We start from the raw sequence: 21180 nt of genomic DNA, 5'->3' as shown, positions 1-21180 counted from the left end.
GTTATGCTGTGTATTGTACTATTGTGTATGTAGTGATGAAGTATGAGGTAATGTCAATAGGCTTTATTTCAGGAGCTCTTTTTGTTTTGCATTCTTAAGGCTCCTGTACTACCTCATGATAATTACAAATATTTGTAGGAAATATACTATAATGTTTGATTTGTGGCTTTAAGATGGACATATTTTAAAACCAGGCATTTTTATTAGATTGGTACCAGAAAATGAAGCTGTTAACTTTCAACTCCTCTGCCTCATAAAGCTCTTCTAAGTTGCAGAGTGGGTTTATTTTGTATGGTAGAAATATCTAGAAAGACTTCAAATATGAATCTAAAGAAATAAGATATCAATCCTTACCCATAATGGGTTATGAATTGTAAAAGTCAGATACACCTTGTCGAGCAGTACATAGCTTCCATAGATCCTTGTTTATACAGTTGCTGACATCTCATACAAATTCTGCCCTATGGTTTATATCCAGAAGATTCCCCAGGAGTGCATCTGTACAATATGTCCACTCCCTCTCTCATATTCGTTTTCAGAGACCCTAAAATAATAGAATCACAGAATCAATCATTTAGGTTTGGAAAGACCTTCAGGATCACCAAATCCAACCATTGACCTGAATCAGCAAGTCCCATCACCAAACCATGTCTATTAGTGCCATGTCCACTCATCTCTTAAATATCTCTGGGGTGGGGACTTCATCACTTCCCTGGGCAACCTGTCCCAACTCTTGGTCATCCTGTCTGTGAAGAAATTCTTAATATCTAGTTTAAACCCCCATTGGTGCAACTAGTAAATAAATATTTAATCAAAAGGTGAAGTAGAAGACAAGACTTTCTAACACTTTTTACTAGCAAATTTTTTAAATTACCACTTGTCCTACACTCTACCTTTATTTTTCTTACAGTTTTTTTTTTTTTTTTCCCTGTCCCCTGCTTCTTGTCACAAACATTTGTGCGTTGTCTGACACAAAGGTCTTTCAGCATTTCTACACCAAAAATGTGAACAAATTTGGTTAAAATGCTTTGTGATTTTGCTCTCCTCTGCAGGTTTCCTGGGAAACCTTTTGGTGCCCATGGGATGCTTTGAGACACCTGCACCCCTCCTTCCACAAGCTCTTCTGAGTCTCAGTCTGAAATATCAGTTTCCACACGAAATTTTCCTTCTCAGGGACTCACAAATTCCTTCACTTATTTCTTGCCACACCTTTAGCCACAGTTGAACACACAAATGTGCACTGCCAAAAACAGGCTTTCAAAACCGACCCTTGCAGCATTATTCACATTGTTCCCTGACTTCCAGTCCCAGATGTGCCAATGTGTAAATGCAGACATAAGTATGCACAAACTTCTATTTGGCATACTGATGGAAGTGTCCATTTTTATTCTATGAATTGCTTTTACAAAGTGGGTTTCTTTACTCTGGTACACATTATAGCTTTGCTACATGTGAAACAAACATTATGTTTGCATTTCTCATTCATGGCTTTTAGAGAGACTCGTGTCATAGTTATTCTGATGATCTCTAATGTTTTCAGACTGAATTTCAATTAACACTTCCCCCCCCCCCCCCCCTCCCCCCCCCAAGCATTTGCTTGTATGACTTGTAACTGTCATCTAAATGCTTTGGCAAAACAATTTGAAAAACAGGAGAAAAAATCAAACAAACAGAAGATAGAATATTGAAACATCAACTCTGAAACTTACTGTGAGAAAAACAAATCAATTCTAAAATAATTCTAAGCAAGATGTAGGCTACTGATGAGTGCAAAAGAAATCAGAGTGTATAAATATCAGTTACTTGAACTCCATGAAACATTCACACATACACGCGCCTGCACACATACACGCACAATGTAAAGGTTGATCTGGACTTTTTCCTTCTGGCTTCATTAATCAACTAGCCAGTTAATCTGAAATATTTCACTTCAGCTTCACAGATCTGTTTTATGTATATACATTTTTCAATTTTTATTTTGTTTGATTTATTTTTTTTTAATATTACTTAGCTTGCACTTCCATAACTCTTGAATGTTTAAGGTTGGAAAAGAAGTAAATTAAAGATCCCCATGGACTGATCTACCACAAGAAGGCAGATATTTTCCTTTTTCTTGGATCACATAGTGTAAAAACAGTAAGTCCAAGAAAACGCTTTAAACAAAATACCAGTCTCATATAATAGTAGGCATCTCTTTCTGCAGCCATGTTTATCAAATGCATAAGCCATAGGTGCTTCAGATGAATAACTCCTATTTAGTTCCTAATAAGTATCAATTTGAATTTGTGTAACTTTATCTTAAGTATTTATATGTATCTTAAGTATTCAAATTGCCTTGGTGAGCAGTATGTGGATTTCACAACTTCTCTTCCTAGAGGTCTATTAATCTATCTTTGGATTTATTTATTTATTTATTTATTTTAAATAATGAACAATTGACTTTTCCAAAGATACCAAATAAAAAATACTGTTCAGAAAAGATTATTCTTCCGCATTGATTTAGCAGATAAACCTATAAAGTGAGTGCTCCCTGTGCATTCTTTCACCATATAAGAAAATGGAAACTCTGGCAGCTTAGAGGAGTGTCACTCCATATTACTCTTGCTCTGAGTTATGACCTACCTGCTAGGATTTTCTATCAAATTCCTGTTTGTTTTGTTTTTGTTTTGTTTTGTTTTCCTTAACTGCTTTAGCTTTCATGAGACTACTCCACTCATTTTAACTGCATTTTTCTCATTGCATGGCATTGTCTTGCAGCAAAAGACTCAGCAAGCTCCTAGAGGAGCCAATATAAATATTAATTGTGTCAATAGAAGGCAATGTCTAATATATACATAAAGCTCCAGGGACATGAAATGCAAGGACTTGCCAGCTGCAATATTCATGTCCAAATTACTGTCTGCAAGTTTGTATTTAAGGTTTTAGCTCTGGCCTGGTACTGGTAGAGGGGAAACCCAGCACTTATTACTGATTCCTGACAGCTGCAGGCTCATCATACTGTCCAATTATAAGAAGTTTCCATAAGAATTTTCTGAATTTCTGAATTCTTTTATTGCATTTTTACCTACACAGGATATAAAAGACAAATACTGCTTTTGTGGGTTAAGTTTTTAGTTAATGAGTGTGTACCTGTTGCTTTATACATGTTCCATTTCAACAAGTGAAAGTAAGAGTTGTAGACAACTAAAGAGTTGCTGGATTGTGGGGGAGCTCAGGGAAAGCCAAGATACCAAACACCTGTTTTTCACTAAACTTGAGGATGTTGGGTAGGTCAAGAGGGGAGCTGTAGGTTAGCTCATTCCACTGTAACGCAATGAAAGCCATAAAATATTATGAGCAAAAAGCCACCTGTTCCTGAATTAGTGCTTGCCGTCTACCTTTGTGGTTTAAATTGAAAGTTCAGTATCTAGGCAGCTTGTTTTCCTTTTGCTCTGACTTAGCCATAATGTATAAATTTGTACAGTACCTTCACAATCAGCTTCATCTTAAAGCTCTTTGCAAAACATAAAAGCAGGTGCACATATGCATGCCTTCCTTTCTCAAGCACAGCACACTATCGGTAATGCTACTTTGCTGTAAACAAAGCATAAAAATCAGGCGAGTGTCAGAAAATACATTCGATACTAAAGTACAAGGGAAGATTTTCAGAAAGATAGATCCATCACAATGGATGGTTGAGACAGCGCTCCTTGATTTGCTTCAGGTGTTGTTTTCTACAAATGCTTTCCAAGTAGCGGCTCTCCTCGGGCAGCCTCAGAGTCTTTGCTGGATAGAAAAGCTGATGGTCTTGGTCTGTACTGCTTGTTGTCAGTATGGAAAAGCATCAGTATTTGTATAATTTGGTACTTTGAGCTTGGAGGTTTTTTTGGTGTTCCGTTGTTGTTTTTTGTTTCCCCTGACAACGTATTCATTTGTTCAGATTCACAATGTAAGTGTGGAAGAAAAGAGGCCAAGCTTACTGACAAGCCACATACTTGATGGAAGGTGCTCTGTAGTCCAAAGGGGCAGGACCTCATCATACCATTGCTACATTGTCCAAAAGACAACTTGATGAAGGTAAGAAGAGCAGCCACAGAGGGGCTTATCATGGCTGGTAATTCTTGAGATGCCTATGGGAGAAAGGGTAGTCTAAACAGATTTAGCCTGTCCCGTTCTAAAGATAATGTCAGTGTAATTGGCTCTGTGGGACTCAAGGACTAGTAATGCTATGCATATATATATATATATATATTTGATCTGTTTTACTGTGTATCCTCAGACTCTTGTTCTTCCAGAAATGCTTGCTAATACCCATCTGACTGATCACAGAAGCACAGAATATCCCTATTTGGAAGGCACCCAGGAGGCTCATTGAGTCCAACTCCTGGCTCTATGCAGAACTGTCTAAAAATCAAACCCTGTGTCTGAGAGCATTGTGCTTCTTGAACTCCAGCAGGCTTGGTGTTGTGAGTGCTTCCCTGGGGAGCCTTAATGATCACCCACAGTGAAGAACCTTTTCCTAACATCCAGCCTGAATCTCCCCTGTTGCAACTTCATTCTCTTGGGTCTTGTTGCTGTCACCAGAGAGAACAGATCAGTACCTGCCCCTCTGCTCCCCCTTGTGAGGAAGCTGCAGGCCACCATGAGGTCTCCCCTCATTAAACTGTGTTGGCTATAATAATCTGTGAAGACATCAAGGCCTTGGCACAGTAATTCAGATCTTATTTGAGATAATGTGCACCATTTCTGTAATGCTTCTCTCCATAGATAGCTTATCCAGTCTGTGTAGTTGTGAGAGGGTTGGGAATTTTTGCTTTTCATCTCCACAAGAAAGGTTGCGCCAACTATATGATGTTCTCATCACTCATCTGCTGGTGTACTTTTCTTATCAGGGATCATGAAAGAGGAGACTTATCTTTAGTATAAAAAATACATTTATTTATTTATTTATCAGTATGATATATTGGGCTTAAGCAATAGCTGTATGCAGTTTATGCAGTTCAAGCTTGCGGTTCATCATCTTTACTGTTAATATACATTTGCCAAGTGGTATAAAATGCCCAGGAGAACCTTAACTTGGCTGTGTTTCAATGGTTTGATATTTTCACATTTCTCTGTTTCTAAATATATATATATATTTAATTTTCCAAGGCAAAATGTTCCTTCAGAGCATGCTCTAAATTTTAGTCTAGTTTTTATTCTTGTTATTTTGTTAGTTCTGGTTTATTTAAACCAGACAATAAGACAATAATCAGGTTAGCTTTGCAAGCAAATGAAATAAATAGAAAGGTTAGAAAAATGGAAAGAATTTCTCTCAGACTCTGTAAGAACTATGCACAGATATTAACATTATTTTAATGTATTTCAAAGTAGGCTTATATGACTTTTATTAGAAAAACCTTAACCTCCTCCCCCCCACCCCCCTCCAAATCACAGAAAGATTAATGAAGTGGTTGTTTGATTTAGTATTTGTACAGGCTGCTATTTACCAAAAGAGAAAACCTCATATTCTTCTCTGCAGACTCCAAATCCACTTCCTCAGTTTCTGAGCTTGGGCTGTCAACCATTTCCAAAGCTTTGTGGTAGCACTATTAATAATTCTTTTGATATTCTTTTCTCTAATAAACGTAAATCATCATGAACTCATTTGGTATTAGTGTGGATGTCATAAGTATTTCTAGGGTATTCCATCACTTAATAGAAGCACTCAGTCATATAGATCTGACTAAGACTAAACCAACAACATTGCTGTGGATGAAAACTTGAAGGAATCCCATCCTGTGTTGTGAACAGAAGTGCTGTCATGTATCTTGATGTGAAATTGCGTTGGAGTGTGGCAAGGGGGTCCATGAGGGGGGAGATGAAAGGCTGACTCCTCCAAGCTTGGAGAGGGCTCCACACAGGGTGCACGCTAGGGCTTCAGGCATTGTGCCCCGGACTGGAAGCCCTCCCACCTACAAAAGCAAGGCCAGTGTTGCTGTTTCTCTGCATTTGCGTGCCTTGGCACAAAGCGTAGGGCAGTGGTGACCCACCTGCCTATGGGGATAGAGAATTATGCTTCATATTTGATATTCACTGGAGGGTTTTGCACTCACTTTACTTCTTTTATGCTTCAGAGGGGACAAACTGGGGGAAAAAAAAAAAAAAGTTAAATTTTGATGGAAACTTGCTGAGCAAAACATAATCCCTTTCCATATATATATGGAAAAATATATATACTTATATATATATAATTTCCCTCAGCTGTGTACAACTTTGTGTTATTCAGAAGTGGCTTTTGCCATGAGTGGGCTGGAAGGATAATGAGTGAGCAGGTCCCCTTGGAGGGTTTTTCAACCAAGTTAAGTTGTTGTTGCTCTCTGTGGCACTCCAGTGATAATTTCTATGAGGTGAGGATCTGCCTGCTTTGGTTTTGAAGGAAGACACTTCCTTAATCTCAGCTGGAAACCTGCTTAAATTTGTTTGTGCAGAGTGAGGAGCATAGTGCCTGGGCAGCAGTGTAGGCCCTGCTCTTCCTGCCCAGCCTGCTGAGGTGGCCTGGTCATAAAGAAAAAGAGAAAGAAAAAAGAATGAATGACAGATTTAATGTGGCAAAATTGAAACCTGCTCTTTAAAGTTACTGAACGAACACATTTCTTCATAGCCACGTCAAAAATAACGCTCATATTGCAGTTGCTGAGGGGTGGTTTCAGCTTTGCTATTGATTCATACAGTGAAATTTTGAGTAAGGTTTCTCCTTTACATTTTCTTTTTGCTTTTTGGAGGACTGGATATTTACATTTAGACTGGGGTATCAGGAAAGCAGGCAGCTTTATAAACTTCACATTAATTATCACTTTTTTTTCATGAAGTAAGCTATTATTTTGGCAGTAACTGTAAATGATCTTTGCACTGCAAAGATATAAGATGTCAAATTCTAGACATCTAGTCAAATTAATAAAATATGTCAGCTTTTTAATGAGTCCAAATATTGGTCTGCATGATTGTTTTATTTATATGATTGAGGTCAATTACATCCTATTAGAACACAAACAATAGCAATCATTTAAATTTTTCTGTTAGCCTTTAACTGTGGTTAAATGTTTTTTCCTAAACAGCTTCTTCTAATATCTTTAATTTGCAATATTTTTGCTGGTGCCAACTGTTCTGCTAAAGTTTTGCAATGGATATAAACCACAGTGGTTAGTTCATTACAGTAGATGCCTACAGATTTCTTTTTCTCTGTAGCTGTGCTGTATGATTTTATGTGAAATTGATTCTGTACAACTGTAACTAATAGTATTTTCCTGGAAACAATCAGAACATCTTGTACCAATGTTTACAATAAATATATAAGAAGAAACTGATATCTATCTAACAGTTTCCAGGAAGATGTGAATTAATGCAATGTCAGACTCTGAATATCTTGCAAAGGAAAAGTTTTGGTTTTATTTTATTTGTATGGAAAGTCATCATGTTATTTGAATTCCCTTGACATTTTTTCATACTGCAGAGCCTTTTTTTTTTTTTTTTTTTTTTTTTTTTTTTTTTTCTCTACATTGTCCATCCATCAGACATGCTGATCTTACGTGCTGCCTGGGAAATGTTAATTGAACAATCCTGAGTTTAACCCCTCCTTCAAATACTTTGTAAAAATACAGCTGTTAATAATGTTTATTTGGCTTCAATTTAGATATGAAAAAATCCATTTCAGGAGGTTACTCAAAAAAAGGTTTAGACTTAATATGTGTTCCCCACATATTAAGAGCAATGGCATGTGCTGTAAAGAATAAAAACCACAACACACAGACATCAGTCCTCATGGGCTAATGGAAATCTAGACCTGATTAAAAACCCATTTCATGACTTTTTTATTGCAGGGGTGGGTTTGATAGCTGTCAGTGTACAGGAAAATAGCACATCTGGAATCTTACTGTGTACTTGTGCTGGCTGGTATAACTCAACCTGTGTGTCAGATATGTTTTTTTAATAGCCAAGATTTATTTGGTTTCTATTAATTTTTTAAAAGTCTTTGGTAAGTATGCTTATTAAGTACTAAATTTTTACCCTCCACAAATTAAAAGCTATATTTTAGTAGTGAGCAGTTTCCTTTTAAGAAAAGTAAGAAAGCCAGAAATATGCATTAGTAATATGGAGAATTAAGTTATTTGATTACAAACGTACCCCAGTGGGTTCTCAGGGATGACTATTTTGCAATTTGTTTAATGAAAGTTGCATTTTTCTTGTGACATTTATATCTAGTTATGGGAAGTCTAAAACAAGATATTAAACAAGTAGCAGACTCTTTGACTCACGATAATATCATGAGTTTATTTTCCCATTAGGACAGTGTATATATTTAGGAAATTGTAAATATAGTTTAAAAACACTCAGATTTGCTTGTAAAATATGAAACTTCAATAAAGAAGAGGCTGTTTTCCTAAGCAATGTCTTGGAGTAAAATGAACACTCAGTTGCAGATCAAAAACTCCAGGGTTACTTTTGGTATCGGATCTAGCCAAAATTTTAATTAAATATACATATTTTGTAATCATTCTTATGTTAAAGCAAGAACAGGGTAATTAAAAAGACATCTGACAGTCCCCACATCCTTAGATTTACTGTCTAGTTAAATTTCTAATACTGCAGTTTAAGAACTTCTCTATTTTAATTTCTCTAGAGATATGTACAGCTGAATTATCTAATATATTTTCCTATATTCAAATTATGGTCTAACATCAACAATAACCTGCTTGCTGCCTGTTGTGGATGATCCTAAAAATCCCTAAAGATTGAGCTATGCATACAAGCTAGTAATGTTTTGGCTGATTTACTCTGCAGTGTAATTTAAGCCCTGTCCTACTTGGCAAAACCACAATGTTTTACAGTTCTTGCAGGTTAGAGTTACCAGCTGAAGCTGTAAGTCTTCAATGGGAAAATAGCCAGAAGGGGATAAATTCTAATCACATTCTATTATCTTCAAGATAGCAGTGTTCTTGAAGCAAATTACATACTGTTTATTCAATTTATATACAGTATAGGTGGACACATGTTTAAGTGTAATTCCAGTGTTAAAGTAACTAGCTATAAAAGTCATAACAGGACTTCAGAATGTCACTAGAAAGTACCCCAAAAATTCAGTCGACTCATTTGGCTAACATGGAGGGAAAGAAAAGTACAATTTTTGGGGGTGAAGTCACCTACAGGAACAATCATCTGTCAAGTAGCCATAATTTTGACATTGCAGAATGTCCACTGATTTTAACTGGACTGAAACTAACTGAAATACTTGCAAGTAAGATATTTTGGAATTCTGTGCAATACTGTATTATTTGACCCCAAATACACCAGTGTTTTCAATTTCTTAAAGGCTTTAGAGCAGGGTGCAGTAGTGATTCCTCAGATAATTATTCATATTTTACAAAATGTACCATCTCCATTTCCTAGTATCTTAGGAAGAATTATGCATAAGGATTAAACTGAACTTGTCAAAATAAATGAGCAACACATAAGTTATGAAGTACTAACCTAGATTTTGTGTTTCTTACTAAGGAGAATTTTTCAGAAGCAGCCCATGATTTTAGGATGTTGTGATTAATGGGTGGTTAGTGGGTGGAAGTGGGAGATATTCTGGTCTTTTATTTTATTTTATTTTATTTTATTTTATTTTATTTTATTTTATTTTATTTTTATTTTTGAACCAGCAGCCCTGGCTCTTACTGATTTATATTGGACTCTAACCTGTGCTCTTTCACTGGCTTCCTACCTTCTTTTGCTGATTCTTCTTAAGAGTTCTAAAGCTGGAAACATAAAATGTTGGTAAGCAAAGGCTGCTTTACCAGACAAGACCCCCCACATGCCCACTCCTTAACTCTTTAATCAAACTGAACAAGATATAAAGTTTCTGACAGGCTTGTGGACTTAGGAATTGTTGGGAGGTACCATTTTTTTTCTCCCTCTGGTGTAGTACAAAACTTCTTTACTGATTGTTGGCAAGTAACATAAATTTGTAGTAAACTTTTGCACTGTTTAGTTGTAAAGGGTCAACCCAAAGTCAGTGCTTCATTTTTAACCTCAAAATAAGCAGAAACTAAAATAGTCTGTAGTCTTGTGAGTACCACAGTGTATTCTTGAAGCAGGGGCCTATATTAGTGAACAGAGGACTGTGATTTTGAGAAATGTTACCTGTCATAACCCCACTGGTCTGCTGTGCCATAAGGCTGGTTGTGTTGGGCTGTTGTCCTTCATAACTTCTCTGGGCTGGCACAGCTACTTCAAGAGGAGACAGTTCTGCTCCACAGGCCAAAGCCAGTAGCTGTCATTGAGGCAGCCCTGCTAGGCTTATCTGGTGCAGGTCTGCATTACCTGGGCTGGGAGAGCAGATGCTAGTGCAGGACAGGTGACCTGAGCTCAGTAATCTAGCTTCCAAGCACCAAGTGATAAGACAAGGGGAAATGGCCTCAAGTTATGCCAGGGGAGATTTAGGTTGGATATTAAGAGAAATGTCTTCACTGAAAGGGTTGTGTGGCATTGGAACAGACTGCCCAGGGAAGTGGTTGAGTCGCCATCCCTGGAGGTCTTCAAGAAATGTGTAGATTTAGAACCTAATAGCATGGTTTAGTGGTGGACTTTAGTACTAGGTTAGAGGTTGGACTAGATGATCTTTTCCAGCCTGAATGATTCTATGGTTCCATGATTCTAAATACAAGCTCACCCTCCTCTTGTGCAGTGCCAAGCTCCCAAGTGCCATGCATGGAGCTGCTGTGCTCAGCAGGCCATTTTGGTAGAAGCCTTATGTCAGGTGTGACCTTTACCACTGGTGAATGCCACTGCTGGTCACTAATTAATCAGAACTGTATTGACTTTACTCATGTAATAGTTCTGTGGTGAAAAAGGTCAACTCATTTACCATTGCACTGGGATGCTTGCAGAGATCCATCACATTTGTTTTATCCTATATCTGTAGAATTTGGCAGTGTTTGCCTGAGCAGACAAGTACAATTAAAGGCATGAAAATATCGCCCCAGGACTGCAGCTTTTGTGTTGATTCCTAGAATTTGAGGAGAGGACAAAGCCTAACTATGACCTCCTAGCCATTTCCTCCAGTCGTTCTCACATCATACTCACAGGCTTGAATTCAACCATAGCTTTTTTTTTTTTTGAAAAATATTTGGTTTTGTTATTAAGTCTTCAAGTGACAAGTGTTATTATGTCCTCAAGTAGACCATTTTAGTGCTAATTTACCTCCCTAGTAAAAAATGCACATTTTTTTAGTCTGATTTTTTCTGCTTTAGCTTGGACTTTTTCATATGCTTGTCTGCAAGCTTAAAGTAGATTGGATGATTAATAAGATGAGAAATATTTTTGGCATGGATGGGCTTATAAACCATGATCAAGTCAAGCACTTAAATTATCTTGGATAAGTTTGAGTCTCTCTAGTCTTTCAGGAAAAGACAGGTTTACCATCTACAGAACCATCCCTCTAACCCTATTCTGAACTGTTCCCAGTTTCTGAACACCTCTTTTAAGTACAAATCTGCTAGAGAGATCAGGCTCAGAGGTACAGTAAGCCTTGTCCTGTGCTCTTTTAGTACTCAATGTAATTTACCCTGTGATGATAAGATGCCTCAGAGTACAAACTAATTTTCCTTTAAAAATTGGGATCTTTACAAGCCATTCAGAGCTCTCTTTCAGGACAGTAATTCTCATCATTACAACTGTCATATCATATTTACTGCTGTTGCTGTTTTCTGTTAAAATGATGAAGCAAAGCAATGTCTGCAATTGTTAACATAGTTGGTACAAAATGTCTCATGTTTCCTAGCAGACCCTAAAATAGAGACAAGTAAACTGAGGAGGAAAGAAGCTTTGGCAACCCTGAAAAGTAAGAGCAGAAATTTGCTGCCGAGTGACAGTAATATGAGAGAGGATACAAGGATGACAAATGAGATTCTGTGAGGGGGACATCTCAGGACACAGCTAGGGAAAGCACTTGGGTGGAGAAGGGCTTTTTCTGAGCCCCAGCATGGAAAGTTTGGGTACAAGGCCAGAACGGCAGTACTTGCTTGGCAAAATACAGTTGAAAGAAAGAACGCATTCAGCCCCTTCCCAGCTGGAGCAGAGTTTCTGCTTCCAAAAATGGCATGAGAAGTCCCACAACAGCCATGTTTGTGGTCCTGGTAGCTCTGCCACAACCTAGCAGATATAAAACATTGACCCATTAATGTCAGCTTAGATCAAGTTTGAAAGATTTCCTTTATTATTATTATTATTTTGGCATTCATAATAGCTCCTACTGTTGTACACTTTTCTTAACATTTATATTCTGTAGAAACTTCTGCACATTCATTCTTTATGGGGAAAGGTTTCTTGTCTGCTTGCAGGAAGGGAGCTTTGAAGCTTTGGACCTTAGAAGACAGGAAACAGGAGCTGGTACAGCAGGTCTTAGGGGTTTTAACACAACCTGAATAGCAAGATTCTGAGGGTAAAGGATAACCCTTCTTGAACGGACCATGTCTGGCAAGTGGTCTAGTGATACTGCTGAAAAAGGAAGTAAAAGGAAAGTCTTTTGTTCTTGTCAGATTTAAAAACACTGAAAGTTACACAAAGATAATTTTTATAATTTAATATTTTGTCCTCTGTGGTTGCTAGTCATGCTTACTTCTTCCTTTAGCTTGCTTTCCATTTGCTGGCTTCATTGCTTCCTCTGGTTTTCCCACTCAGCTGGAAATTTGGATGTAAATGCCAGTAGAAGAGAATTAGTGAATTCAAAAAGGTCCTTCTAAGATGTTATTGCTGCTGAGGTGAATCATCTATAATATACCAGAAATGCAGTGATGCCCCATCTAAGCTAAAACCAGTTTAACGAATGTGCTGGTGGGAAAGTTTTGTGCTTGTAAGCAAATTCACAGACTTCCTGCCAGAAGGGGGTAATTATACAAAGGCCTCTAATAAGCTGTAGAATTTGTTTCATGGAGTAGAGGTTTGGAAGCTGAAACAAATGATAGACTTTCTTCCAGAAATATAGTATTGTGACATTCAAAGCTGGAAAACATTATCCCTAGTTTATAAATGGAGAACCAAAGTGTGGAGATGATTATATGATTTGCCAAAGATTTCAGAGACAGTGTGGAAGAGAACTTAAGTGTGACAGCCCTTCCAAGGAGAAATGATACCTCTAATGTATGCAGAGTTGGCTTAGCTCCTCATTGCCTAGCAGAGTCCTACACTTCTGCACTTACTGGCTGTGAAAAAACACCTAATCCAAATGGTAGCCTTTTTTTTTTTTGTATTCACTTTTCATAGGTGTAAATGAAAACACCAGATGGAAAACAAAATTTAGCTGACCCTAGCTGTTTTAATAGCTATATCAATATCAAGCATTGCTTTTCTTTATTCTATTCTTAGTCAGGAAAGGCATAGATCAAATACTACTTTCCTTAACAGAAAGGGTCACTGAAATTTTTCAAATGATGGTACTTTTCTAGCCAATCTCAGAGAATTAACTGCACTGAAAGGCTTCCTGGTTTGTGTTACCACAAAAATTGTAAAAACAGTTTTACAAGCTGTTGTGCTTTAGTGCAAAGCAAACACATTAAAACCATTTCATAAGCATTGCTTCTTGCATCTTCTTGTTAATTTATATAATTTAGTCCTATAAAAGAATCAAGAACTGTTTGTTTGGAGCAGCTTAAGATGTTTATTAGCGGTTGTTGGTCTTGCTGTACTTGTAACGTGAGCCTAGATAGGAATGCACAGTTGTAACAGTTCTATGGTACCAAGAGAAGTTAACTTTACAGTTGCTTAAAAATATAGGCAATAAAGCATTGGTGACACAGTAGAATGCAGCACGTTTAATCTACCTGAACATAAACAGGAATTTGACATTTTGGTGCTGTGCCTCTTCAGTTGTGAGCCTACAGGACCTCACACCTCCATAGTGTCTTTCAAAGGCAGGGTGGAAGCCCCCCCATGAGCTATGGCGAGGTGCCTCTGCTCCTGCAAAAGAGGCAGGGACACATGTTGGGAACCACTCCTACACACCAAAGAGTTCAAAGGCCCCATTATGAAAACAGCCCAGAGCTGTAAGGGGATGACACAGACGACCTCAGAGATCATCTCCCTTCTCGTTTGCAGGGCTGGAGGGTTCAGGGCAGTGCTGGTTCCAATTACAGCTCGAGCACAGCTGCCAAATTCCAATGGCACCCACATCTTAGGCAGGGCTTTACTGCCTCTCTTCCTGTATCACCGGACTGATACACAGTATATGCAACTGATTTGGCAGATATATAGATTCAAGAGTAACTTGGCATCATCTGTACATATAGTTGGCAAATTTTCAAACCTTTCCATTCACTCAAAGCCAGTCTCGCTTCATTTGTGAATGCAGTTACATGCCCAAGTCATGCATGATGCCTTGTAATAAAGTTATTTCTCCAATAAGTTTAGACCTGTTGGACAACTTTGTGCTGGAACTAATCATGTTTCCTGATATCCACTGAGGAGTGACTCATAATTTGCATATGCTTACCTTGTATGATAGTTCCTGACCTGTCAATTGAACTGATTCTATGTAGTCACATTGCACAGCAATGTGGCTTTTTATAAGTCTTGCATATTGTGCTCTTTATTGTCTAATTTCCTTGGCTAAGTATCTTTGATTGTGCTATTCTTAAATATCTTGGATACAAATGAAATGTAAAGTCTCAGTAAGTAAGGCATGATGAATAATACTGGAATTTTTCTACTATAGGGGTTTAAAAATACACTAAGGGAAAAAAACCTGCAATTTATTTTTTGAATTTCTGCTTTCATGGAAGAGAAAAATGTTGAAATAGGAGAGAAAGAAAATGGTGGTGAGAGAAATGTTAAGATGAGGTGTGAAAGAGACTGGGGCAGCATTTTCTTTTTCTCAGACTCTGCATAAGACTTACAACCAGGTGTACGCACTGCAATGATTCACTTTCAGAATACTAGTGGAAAAAAGTCATACATAAATTTTAGGTTGGCTTTCTGCATGGTGCCAGTTTCACTGTTGTTCTTCTCTCTTCTTTTTTATTGTCCTCGACATCGTTGATGACAGCCTGTATTTCTTCCACTATAAAGGACAATATCAGGTACGAGCAGGACACATGAAATTAAGTTTAATAATGACAAAATAGTATCTGGTAGCCTAGGAAAAAATTTTGCCCCTACAGTGAGGTTAAATAGGTCTGCAGATGACATTGCTGGAATAGTAACACAGCCCCTAATTCACTGAGTGCAGCTTGTGATAGGACCATGATGTGCCAGCTGGATAGAATCCTGCTAGCAATGACTATAAACTTTTTTTATTAAACATGATTCAGTTTGTCTTTACTTCCATCTCTCCTCCACTAGTTCTCTGAATTGCAATTTCTATCTTCTTTTTTATATGGTTGGAAAAATAACCCAGATGAAAGCTTTCATTCTTTGCCTTATGAACCTCTTTCCTCAGACCCCCTAATGGGAAATTGCTCCTGGAAAGTTTGGACAGTTCCTCTATTTTTCTTAATACTTGCAAACACTAAACCACTGCCTCAGAAGAGATATTTGTACTGCCATACACTGCTCAGTGTTTTTTTGTTGTTTGTTTGTTTGGTTGGTTTGGTTTGGTTTTTCCTGTGTGACTTTTGTCTGTCTCTTTCCCCTTTCTTCAAGGCTAGGGCATAGCTTGTGGAAGTGTGTCACATTTCTGTGGTGCAGCAGAGTGGGAGGCAGCAAATCTGGATCTTATTACCAGTTTGCTCATAATATTCCTGTGCAAATGTGGGCAAGTTATTTATTTCTGTGTTGCTAATACAGTGATGTTCATCACTTGCTTCATGGGGCAAGGGTGTCCAATCTGTAACATCGTCAGAGTGATTAAGCAGCTCAGATGGGGCTCCCAAAGCAGGTCACTGTCATGTGCTTGGAGACTTCTGGGCAACCTGAAGCCCCTCTGTGGGACAGATCAAGTGGGTTACAGCTGCTGATGCTGTATCACCCAGGAGCCCTGGGATTTGGTGGCAAGGCAGCCTAGACCAGCTCTTGAGCAGGTCCTTGGATCATCTCCTTGTTCCACCCTTTTGAAATGTTGGTATGAAATGTAGATTAGCAATGCTGGCTATCCCTGTTATGAGAAAATAAATAGAAATTGAAACATGCTGAGCTGTTGTGAGAGAAATATCAAAATCAGAGCAAAGAGGGCTGGGAGAGAGCAGGTGGTCCACTCCCTGCCAGATGCAAGTTTATTCCTGTATGTTTGTCTAAGCCATGCTTTAAGAAGTCCCAGTGAAGGACCAAGCTGGCACCAAAGTGCAAATATTAAGGTTGATTCATATTATAATGTACCTTTCAGCCATCTTCTGGTTCCCCAAAATAAACATACCACAGGGTTTAAGGAGTGCATTCCTCCTCACACGTGTCAAAAATCTCTGACTTGCTCTGTTTGCTCAGTTCCCCTGCTCCTATAAATTGTGTAAACTGTGTTCATCTTGGACACATACTGCCTTATTTTCTCACTTATTGCATAGCTTGGCAATATTAGTTGAGACATACTCTTCCCCTTTCCTTCTTTTTGTCTTCCTGTTAAGCATTTATCTAACAGGGACTGTAAAATGCAAGCACTGTTTGCAACCCTTCATGCTTCCTTTGATAGTGAGCACCACAGCATAAAGGTAGTTTAAGGGACACGCTAACCCACTCCTTCAAGTACAATCCATCTTTGTGGAGTGTGTAATAAAATGGCCCATACTTGGGACTGACAGGGGTTAAGAATAGATCTGGCAAAGCTTGGCATTCCTCCCCAAGAAAGGGGACTGAGAGTGCAAGCAACATCCGTGCTCACAGTGAGGAGCTGAGCCTTGGGCTCAGACTCGTGCACCACACAAACATGATGACAGCCCAGGAAAGAGGAAGAGGAGGAAGAGCTTCCTCTTCATAACAAGCTATTCCTCAGGTGCTTCTAATTTTGATCCTCATCCCCGATCCCCCTGCATGGACTTGGTGCACTTCAGTACTTTTACTGAGGCAGGTGTAATTTCAGGGTGTTGCCCAATTAATCTTTAAAATCATGTCTGGTTAATAAACACTTGCTGAGAATCTTTAATCCTTTAATTCTCTGTGTTCCTTGCTAACTATGTGGCAAAGAAAATTGCATAAACGTTGATTTCTTTCAAAGGCAACCGTACTCGGTTTGTGGCACTACTTGTGAATTCTAATCTGTCCCACCTGGAGATGTCTCTTTTAATCCTAAACTACACTGGAGACTAAAGTTTTTTGAAGTGTATAAACAAGTTCAAAGGTCTTAAAATTGCATTAGTTGGTAGGGTGTAGCTGGTTTACCAGAGTTACCAAAGCAATACTTAACTTCTATACAAATACAACATGCGATTAAATACATTTGTCTTGTTCTTCAGAGTAGAACTGAGTCAGCTTCCAGAATTCAGCTGTGCTTGATATCCACGTATAACACGAAATGGTCTGGGGAAGGCTTGCCAGGCCTTTTTGTCTTCTCTTCCTCAGTGTATGAGGAACTGCAAACTAAATGGAGCAACATAATATGAATGTGGAGCTGAGTGATGTGATTTTCAAGGAAAAATCACAGTAACGAGGGTGTTTTGCTTCCGCTGAAAATCACCTCAACTCCTCACACAAGACTTCTGCAACTGGCTTTGTAGGTTTTCACAGTCAGAAAGAAACATGATATTGTCCGTGGCCTTCATGGACGAGAGGGTACGACATGCTCACGTTCTATTGATTTTCCAGATCCGAGAATGCTAATATTTTTCATATGCAATCACACTGGTGTTTACATTATTTGGGGATTTGAAGTCTGTTTTGATGCTTTATGAAGTCTGACATTGCTTGAATAAACAAATTCTTAATAATTGATTAAAAAACGGAGTTGTACCACTTAATCTGTCTGCGCAGAGAGAAGCATTTTCCTCTGGGACAGGAATAACCCAGCATTTAGTTAATCAAGTTTTAAAAGCTGTGAATTTAAGCTCTTTGGGATTTATACATTACCAATTGCAGGAAGTTGGGAAATAAAAGGAACTTTTCAAATAAAAAGATGTCAATTTAATAGCAAAGGAGCTGGAAACAGATGTTTCACGCAAAGCATAAGAGTTGTGTCATTCCTTTAGGTTTTCAAAGTCACTTCTTGTCAGATGCATTGGTTAAGAGAGAAAATTAATGAGCTGTGTTAAGTTTTATTACACAATCTTCTGATGTGGGAAAGCTTCCCTCCAGGAACAGCTCTGTGCATAGCTTAACTGATTTAGGCATGCCTGCTGCAGTATTCTCCAGAATGTGTTGGAGATCAAAGTAGGGGGAGTTATTCAGGTTTTATGGCAAGGTAATTAAAAAAATATGGGGATTATTACATATAAATCATACTTGCATAAATTTGCTGGCAAAATAAAATCAAATAAACACGTTTAAAAAATGAGATCGGGAAAACATTTGGCCACATTTTTTACAGTTACAGATGCAAAGCTATACCCTGAAGTCTACGCAGATGACCTCTTTCTTCCACTGCGGAGAATTTGGCCCAGTTCCATTTTAGTGGTGTTTTCATTTACTAAAAAAAAAAAAAAAAAAAAGTCATACTGAGCTCTCCCATGTTGTGACAATGTGAAGATGAGGATGGGGACGTTGAACTGTGTACAACTGACAGAGAAACAGTCCCAGGGAGCGTTGTGGCAGGACTTCCCTTGGTGTCTGAAGTGATTTCATCTGAGATTTTATTATCCTAGAACTGGGCTTATGTGCCCGAGCATTTACCTTGTCAATGCACAGGTTAATAAAATAGAAAACAAGACACTAGAGCAAACACTGCTTTCCCTGCATTGTTTCAGTGCAGGCTTTAAGCAAAAAACAGGTTTGGACCAACAGCTTCTGGAAGAGGGTCTAAAAACATCCATAGAAAAGTGGAAGACTTTCTGTTTTCTGGTATACAGGACTTCTGAGGAGAATGAATATGAACTCAGGGAGGGATTGTAGCTTGTCTTTTCTGGCTGCATGCTGCATGAGGGAGAAATAGACTCGTGCTGTGCTCCAAGTAAGGGCTCAGAAATCCTAGACTAGACAGAGGGAGAAATGATCCAGTTGTAAATGTTGAAGTCCTGATCATGAAGTGCAGAATGCATTTCTCTCTGGGTGGGAGAGAAATGAAGAGAATTGTGAAACTTCTGTTTAATCAGAGGAGAGCTTCCACATTTCTGTCACATAAATATGCAGAAGGGATAAGCTTATAGCTTCAGCTGTCCTGAATGCAGTGACACCATATGAAGACAGAACACACATGCACATGCCTGTATAAACATATACACAGTTGTAGCCAAAATGTTTAACACTGTAAGGACTGAGCTTTCTCTCTCCAAGGATGTGAATATGCCCTCTTTGGTCTAATTGGGTTTACCACTCTGCATGCACATGTATATGCAAGAGATATAAAATACAAGTACCATTGCTTCTGATGTGAAATAATATTTATTTTCTTGTACCAACTACAGGTCCCTGAGAGAGTAACACGTACAGTTCACTCTGGAAGCTACGCAGCTGAAGCACTGGCAACAGAAGAAGCAGAATATGCTTGGCTGTCATTTTAGCAATCTTCTCTGCAGCAGTCTTAATGTGCATGGAAGAGGGGCTATCGCCTGATGACTCCACATGTATGAAACTGTTCAATTTGGATAGCGAAAACCTAGATGAAGTGTCAGGTGAAAATTCCCCTGTGCTTTGCTCTTTTGGGCAATTGAATAATTTCCTGAAGGAACTGGGGAAGCCACCCCATCCTGTCAAATGTTTAAAGATACTTGACTTTAAAATACTGTCTATCTTGACAGTATAAACATATACACACATAAACATAAACATCTATCTGTGTTTGGCATAACAGGTCTCTTCCACTTCTAATTGTTTTCAAAGAATCAATAGATACTGCATCCAATAATGATAATGAATAGGTATTAAACATATCTGAAGCTGGAATTTGGAGGCCAGATCTGAAAGTATTGCAAAACGTAATTGTATTTGCATGCTCTTTGTATATGCACTGGTCTTAATCACATGTCCACGATCTCAAAAGCAAGGGTCAGAAAATTCACTGAGATTTTGAAAAAGCAATAATATAAAACCCATTGCATGATTTAATATAGAATCCTAACAGTAAAGAATTTGATGATTTATCTGGTTCTTATTTGACGTACCTCTACTGCCACAGTTAATATAGTGTTTGCAGTGCACACATAAAGCAGATACCCCTGAATTCTTCTCTAAAAGAGTTAAATTATTTTATGGTCATGTGTGCTGTCTTTCCTGTTATTTTTTTCCACAATCTCTATAGGCTGTATTTAGTTTATATAAGTTCCTCTTAACAGCTTTCAGCAGGATTTGCTTTAATATAATGGTAGAGGTAGGTGGTTATAAAAAAAAAAAGGATATAAAGATGCTTCTAAGAAACTTTAAAGCATGAAGAGAGCCTGTCTTTCTTGGTAATTACCAAAGTCTATAGGAAAAGTAAGCCTCCAGTGACGTATTTGGAAACAGACTATTTTGTTCTGGTTCAGACTATTTGGTCCTGCTGCTAATGATTGCATATTTCACTGCAGCAGAATAAAAATCAACCTCTGACAAATATCAGTCAATGTCCTTAAAGTATTTCAGCTCCCAAAGTAGAATTAAAGTAATATCTAAGTTTTCCTGAAGGCTGATGCTGGCCCTTCAAAGGTATGGTTCAATTTCAGTCCTTCTTCTTTTGTATACTGGAAAACCTCAGGGAGCTGAGGGTTTTCTTGGTTTTGCTGCAGATGTGCTGCATGCTTGTGTGAATATTTTCTGTAAGATCTGTGAGACAGGAACGTACAATGCCTGACCCCAGCCTTTGGGATACTTAGAGCAATAGTCCATATCTAAGTCCTTGTGTCTAGTAGGAAGCTGGTGACTTTTACTGGCTTATTTGTGGCTTATCTTAACGGCTGCAAGTTAAAGACCCAGGGGCAGCATTATTGAGTTCATTTGTGTCTGGGTTTGTTGGTGCATATCTTCTCCCTACTTGCATCCTAAAGTATTATGTTTCATAATTAGTTGTTGCTACTGGTCCTGGTGCTGCTGCTGCTGCTGGCAGTTGTATTTCTCTGGTTCCCAGTTCTCTTGCTGGCTTCCTCTGGGGAGGCAGCATGGTGGGGATATCCTCCACTAACCTCTCTTCTCTACTGG

General features: G+C 38.3%; 1 protein-coding gene across 1 annotated transcript in view; it reads left to right on the top strand.

Annotated features, from left to right (window-relative positions):
• BICRAL (BICRA like chromatin remodeling complex associated protein) overlaps positions 1–21180 on the top strand; it is a 245051-nt gene that overhangs the window by 166990 nt on the left and 56881 nt on the right. Inside the window, exons 24-25 of the mRNA XM_084514469.1 lie at positions 3920–4056; positions 19476–19634. The gene's annotated coding sequence lies outside the window, so the exon portion shown is untranslated. The remainder of the gene's footprint in view (positions 1–3919; positions 4057–19475; positions 19635–21180) is intronic.

The sequence above is a fragment of the Aythya ferina genome, assembly GCF_964211825.1.
Source record: "Aythya ferina genome assembly, chromosome: 3".
NCBI classification, from domain to species: domain Eukaryota; kingdom Metazoa; phylum Chordata; class Aves; order Anseriformes; family Anatidae; genus Aythya; species Aythya ferina.
The sequence above is the reverse complement of the archived record's forward strand: the minus strand, read 5'-3'. Positions and strand labels throughout refer to the sequence as shown.